The sequence below is a fragment of the Oncorhynchus clarkii genome, chromosome 11 (genome assembly GCF_045791955.1).
Source record: "Oncorhynchus clarkii lewisi isolate Uvic-CL-2024 chromosome 11, UVic_Ocla_1.0, whole genome shotgun sequence".
Classification (NCBI taxonomy): Eukaryota; Metazoa; Chordata; class Actinopteri; order Salmoniformes; family Salmonidae; genus Oncorhynchus; species Oncorhynchus clarkii.
In genome coordinates this window covers 1065790-1073005 of record NC_092157.1, presented here as the reverse complement: position 1 = coordinate 1073005, position 7216 = coordinate 1065790, and positions in this window count along the sequence as shown.

Sequence of the window (7216 nt, the reverse complement as noted above, 5' to 3'; positions counted from 1 at the left end):
CTAATGAGCAAGCCTTCCTTCATGAACTGGCCTCTGTAAAATGGTATAGAAATCAGCTTGATCCCCTCTGTCGAAGACACTTGGACCTTCTTTTTTGATATTTGTTTTGATATTTTCAGTGGTATTGTTAACAAACATGCCCCCCATAAAGAAAATGAGAATTAAAAACAGGTTCAGCTCCTGGTTCGACCGTGATCTGGCAGAGTTACTCCACCTCAAGAATCCCATTTGGCAAAAGGCTCGGCACACACATACTCAGGCTGACTGGCTCTCGTTCAGGCAAATGAGAAATAAGTGCACTCGGGTTATCCGGAAGGCCAAAGTTAGTTACTTTAAGGAGCAGTTCTCTCTCTGTGGGTCTAACCCCAAGAAGTTCTGGAAAACGGTTAAAGACCTGGAGAATAAACCCTCCTCCTCACAGCTGCCCATGTCCCTTAATGTTGATGATGTGGTTGTTACTGACAAGGAGCACATGGCTGAGCTCTTTAATCACCACTTCATTAAGTCAGGATTCCTATTTGACTCAGCTATGCCTCCTTGAACGTCCAACATTTCCTCATCTCCCACCCCTTCTAATGTGACTATCCCCGATGCTCCTCCCTCTTTTCCCTTCCAATGCGACTATCCCCAACGCTCCTCCCTCTTTTTCCCCTGCCCCACTACAAAGTTTCTCCCTGCAGGCAGTCACTGAGTCCGAGGTGCTAAAGGACCTCCTGAAACTTGACTGCTTAAAAACATCTGGGTCAGATGGTTTAGACCCTTTCTTCTTTAAGGTTGCAGCCCCTATCATCACCAAGCCCTGTCTCTGACCTTTTTAACCTGTCTCACCTCTCTGGGGAGGTTCCCATTGCTTGGAAGGCAGCCACGGTTCATCCTTTATTTAAAGGGGAGGTCAAGCTGATCCTAATTGTCATAGGCCTATTTCTATTTTGCCCTGTTTATCAGAAGTGTTGGAAAAACTTGTCAATAATCAACTGACTGGCTTTCTTCATGTCTATACACTGCACTTTTTGAGAGAGGTAGTTAGCAAATCAGGCCAAAGGCCCCTCAGAGACACCAATACTCCTTAGCCTGCCCACAAGAATGGAATGGTCTACCGTATCAAAAGCTTTGGCCAAGTCAATAAAAATAGCAGCACAACATTGCTTATAATCAAGGGCAATGATGACATCATTGAGGACCTTTAAGGTTGTAGTGACACATCCATAACCTGAGCAGAAACCAGATTGGATAACAGAGAGAATACTATAAAGTCAGAAAATCTGCTGTCTCAGCCACTGCCTGTCACCAAGGGAGTACCCCAAGGTTCAATCCTAGGCCCCACGCTCTTCTCAATTTACATCAACAACATAGCTCAGCCGGTAGGAAGCTCTCTAATCCATTTATATGCAGATGATACAGTCTTATACTCCCTGGATTTTGTGTTAAATAATCTACAAAAGTTTTCTTAGTGTCCAACAAGCTTTCTCTACCCTGTCGTGTCTTTGGCTATGCCGGATTAAGTGATAGGGCATGCTATTCTATAAAATAATTTCTCTAATATTACCTGATTAAGCTAATCAGGTTAATGTAATTAACTAGAAAGTCGGGGCACCACAAAATAATGTTTATAGAGCTGTTATCTTCCGAATGATCTCTTAATAAAGACCTTGTCATCTTTTACGTCAGTAGCAGTCAATATTTAATCCTCACCTTCATGAACCCTGGCTAACAAGTTGAATTTATTTACTAAATACCTAACTACCTCACACAGAATTACATATACCCAGAATGAATCATACATGGATTACAAATTATGTCATAAAGAAAACGGCCCTGGTGGACGGAACAGCTACGACGGCTGGTTACACAAAGAGAGGGGGTTGGGTTTGAGTGAAAGAGCGGGAAGACTGAGTAACAAAAGGAGAAGCTATGCTAAATTAATACAGAATCTTATGCATTCTAAATTACCGCCCATTTGAAAAAGGAAAATGCAATAAATATTTACTCTGAGCTGCGCTTCGGTAGATTGGTCGTCCATGGAAGGCCGGTTTGTCCTTTATGGATCGCTAGTCCACTGAGGAATGTCTAGTGGTGAACTGGAGAGTGGTAGAATGGATACTCTGTCTGTATCACTTTTGGAGTGAATAAGAGTTCAAAGTTCATACCAAGTTGCCATACTTTAAGCTCATGCTATATTCTGGCTGGTATAATCGAAATTCATCCTTCCGGTGTGTAGGTCGTGACCTTCACATTGAAATTCGATGCTAATTTCGTTAGGTTCTCTAAGGTTGGCTTTGTTCTGTCGGTGGTCTTTGTCCTTTCAACGTGGGGACCTCAAGTCCACACGTCCTTGGAACAGCTTATTATCTGAGCCCTTTTAACGTAGGACTGTCACCCTAATGTCCTCGCAACAGAAATTTACATTTTCGTCAAGGGCTTTATATAGGAGGGGAGAGAAGGGCGTGTTTCATAGTTTATAACCAATGTCTGTTCACATGGGCAGGGCCACTGAGTTGAGCATAGTTTACTCTATGACAAACCGTTCTCTCATTAAGAAGCTAAATTATATTCAATCTTTTCACAAATAGTTTCATATTTAAACGTTTACATTGCACAACAATTCCATGTGAATCTGATAACTATAATGTGTAGACTTTCCAAGATATAGTTTATGTCATCCATTAGTATTAATGTCTCAGATGACAACTGATCTGTCGTAATATTCTTTAAGTACCAACGCATATTTTCAACTGGTTGGATTACCGAAATATGGTTACTTTCACCCCACCTTTTGATGTTCCAGGACTCTATATGTTAAACAAAGGCTTTTCAAGAATCCTTCTGTATCGTCAAGAGAGAGGAAAGGAAGAAAGGTATTTATGGGGGGAGGTCATAAACCTCACCCACAAGCCAACGTCATGACAACCCTTAACCTTGTTCTGAACACCTCCAAAACAAAGGTCATGTGGTTTGGTAAGAAGAATGCCCCTCTCCCCACAGGTGTGATTACTACCTCTGAGGGTTTAGAGCTTGAAGTAGTCACCTCATACAAGTACTTGGGAGTATGGCTAGACTGTACACTGTCCTTCTCTCAGCACATATCAAAGCTGCAGGCTGAAGTTAAATCTAGACTTGGTTTCCTATATCGTAATCGCTCCTCTTTCACCAGAGCTGCCAAACGAACCTTGATTCAGATGACCATCCTTCCTATCCATGCTAGATTACGGAGACATAATTTATTGATCAGCAGGTAAGGGTGCTCTCGAGCGGCTAGATGTTCTTTACCGTTCGGCCACCAGATTTGCTACCAATGCTCCTTATAGGACACATCACTGCACTCTATACTCCTCTGTAAACTGGTCATCTCTGTATACCTGTCGCAAGACCCACTGGTTAATGCTTACTTATAAAACCCTCTTAGGCCTTACTCCCCCCTATCTGAGTTATCTACTGCAGCCCTCATCCTCCAGATACAACATCGGTTCTGCCAGTCACATTCTGTTAAAGGTCCCCAAAGCACACACATCCCTGGGTCGCTCGTCTTTTCAGTTCTCTGCAGCTAGCGACTGGAACGAGCTGCAACAAACACTCAAACTGGACAGTTTTATCTCAATCTCTTCATTGAAAGACTCAATCATGGACACTCTTACTGACAGTTGTGGCTGCTTTGCATGATGCATTGTTGTCTCTACTTACATGCCCTTTGTGCTGTTGTCTGTGCTCAATAATGTTTATACCATGTTTTATGCTGCTACCATGTTGTTAGACGTACTAGAGACAGTATAGACCTACTATAGACAGTATAAACCTACTAGAGACAGTATAGACCTACTAGAGACAGTATAGACCTACTAGAGACAGTATAATCATACTAGAGACAGAATAGACCTTCTAGAGACAGTATATACCAACTAGAAACAGTTGAGACCTACCAGAGAGACAGTATAGACTTACTAAAGGCAGTATTGACTTACTAGAGACAGTATAGACCTACAAGAGAGACAGCATAGACCTACTGAAGAGACCGTACAGACATATTAGAGAGACAGTATAGACCTACTAGAGACAGTATAGACGTACTAGAGACAGTATAGGCCTACTAGAGATAGTTGAGACCTACTAGAGACAGTATAGACCTACTAGAGATAGTATATACCTTCTAGAGATAGTTGAGACCTACTAGAGACAGTATAGACCTACTAGAGACAGTATATACCTACTAGAGAAATTATAGACCTACTAGAGACAGTATAGACCTACTAGAGACAGTATAGACCTACTAGAGACAGTATAGACCTACTAGAGACAGTTGAGACGTACTAGAGACAGTATAGATCTACTAGAGACAGTTGAGACCTACTAGAGACAGTATAGACCTATTAGAGACAGTATAGACCTACTAGAGACAGTATAGACGTACTAGATACAGTATAGACCTACTAGAAACAGTATATACCTACTAGAGACAGTATATACCTACTAGAGACAGTATATACCTACTAGAGACAGTATATACAGTGCCTTGCGAAAGTATTCGGCCCCCTTGAACTTTACGACCTTTTGCCACATTTCAGGCTTCAAACATAAAGATATAAAACTGTATTTTTTTGTGAAGAATCAACAACAAGTGGGACACAATCATGAAGTGGAACGACATTTATTGGATATTTCAAACTTTTTTAACAAATCAAAAACTGAAAAATTGGGCGTGCAAAATTATTCAGCCCCCTTAAGTTAATACTTTGTAGCGCCACCTTTTGCTGCGATTACAGCTGTAAGTCGCTTGGGGTATGTCTATCAGTTTTGCACATCGAGAGACTGACATTTTTTCCCATTCCTCCTTGCAAAACAGCTCGAGCTCAGTGAGGTTGGATGGAGAGCATTTGTGAACAGCAGTTTTCAGTTCTTTCCACAGATTCTCGATTGGATTCAGGTCTGGACTTTGACTTGGCCATTCTAACACCTGGATATGTTTATTTTTTAACCATTCCATTGTAGATTTTGCTTTATGTTTTGGATCATTGTCTTCTTGGAAGACAAATCTCCGTCCCAGTCTCAGGTCTTTTGCAGACTCCATCAGGTTTTCTTCCAGAATGGTCCTGTATTTGGCTCCATCCATCTTCCCATCAATTTTAACCATCTTACCTGTCCCTGCTGAAGAAAAGCAGGCTCAAACCATGATGCTGCCACCACCATGTTTGACAGTGGGTATGGTGTGTTCAGCTGTGTTGCTTTTACGCCAAACATAACGTTTTGCATTGTTGCCAAAAAGTTCAATTTTGGTTTCATCTGACCAGAGCACCTTCTTCCACATGTTTGGTGTGTCTCCCAGGTGGCTTGTGGCAAACTTTAAACGACACTTTTTATGGATATCTTTAAGAAATGGCTTTCTTCTTGCCACTCTTCCATAAAGGCCAGATTTGTGCAATATACGACTGATTGTTGTCCTATGGACAGAGTCTCCCACCTCAGCTGTAGATCTCTGCAGTTCATCCAGAGTGATCATGGGCCTCTTGGCTGCATCTCTGATCAGTCTTCTCCTTGTATGAGCTGAAAGTTTAGAGGGACGGCCAGGTCTTGGTAGATTTGCAGTGGTCTGATACTCCTTCCATTTCAATATTATCGCTTGCACAGTGCTCCTTGGGATGTTTAAAGCTTGGGAAATCTTTTTGTATCCAAATCCGGCTTTAAACTTCTTCACAACAGTATCTCGGACCTGCTTGGTGTGTTCCTTGTTCTTCATGATGCTCTCTGCGCTTTTGACGGACCTCTGAGACTATCACAGTGCAGGTGCATTTATACGGAGACTTGATTACACACAGGTGGATTGTATTTATCATCATTAGTCATTTAGGTCAACATTGGATCATTCAGAGATCCTCACTGAACTTCTGGAGAGAGTTTGCTGCACTGAAAGTAAAGGGGCTGAATAATTTTGCACGCCCAATTTTTCAGTTTTTGATTTGTTAAAAAAGTTTGAAATATCCAATAAATGTCGTTCCACTTCATGATTGTGTCCCACTTGTTGTTGATTCTTCACAAAAAAATACAGTTGTATATCTTTATGTTTGAAGCCTGAAATGTGGCAAAAGGTCGCAAAGTTCAAGGGGGCCGAATACTTTCGCAAGGCACTGTACCTACTAGAGATAGTTGAGACCTACTAGAGACAGTATAGACCTACTAGAGACAGTATAGACCTACTAGAGATAGTTGAGACCTACTAGAGACAGTATAGACCTACTGGAGACAGTATAGACCTACTGGAGACAGTATAGACCTACTAGAGACAGTATAGACCTACTAGAGACAGTATATGCCTACTAGAGACAGTATAGATGTACTAGAGACAGTATAGACCTACTAGAGACAGTATATACCTACTAGAGATAGTTGAGACCTACTAGAGACAGCATAGACCTACCATCTGCCTCCTATGTCTGCATCTAGGCCTCGCCTTGTGCCCTGATATAACCTTTAACCAGGTTGCAGGCACTGGTTATCAGTCAACCTACCAGGTTAGTTACAAACAGCACAGAAGTGAAATCATCTTTACTAATGCTGCAGAAATGTTCTTTAAAGCAGTATCCAAATCCATAGGGCTTAGTAATCACAATATAGTAGCCATATCTAGGAAAACCAAAGATCCAAAGGCTGGGCCTGATATAGTGTATAAGAGGTCATACAATACGTTTCGTAGTGATTCAAATTTAATTTTATTTTTATTTTTTATTTCACCTTTATTTAACCAGGTAGGCAAGTTGAGAACAAGTTCTCATTCACAATTGCGACCTGGCCAAGATAAAGCAAAGCAGTTCGACACATACAACGACACAGAGTTACACATGGAGTAAAACAAACATACAGTCAATAATACAGTATAAACAAGTACGATATGTTAATGATCTGTGGTGTGTAATGAGTAGCAAACAGACGCTGCTCTCGACGCTTATCTCAGTTACTAATAAGCATGCACCCATTAAGAAAATGACTGTAAAAACTGTTAAATCCCCTTGGATTGATGAGGATTTGAAAAATTGTATGCCATACCTTTTGCCTCATTCAACATGTGAATGAGGCAAAAGGTATGGAAATGAGTCTGGCAGCCCAACCGATTGGGCAAACGTACTGCAAATTAAGAAATAGCGTGACTAAACTAAAGAAGAAACTACACTGAAACAAACATAAACCATATAAAGAATGATAGTAAAAAGCTTTTTGCACCTTAAATGACATT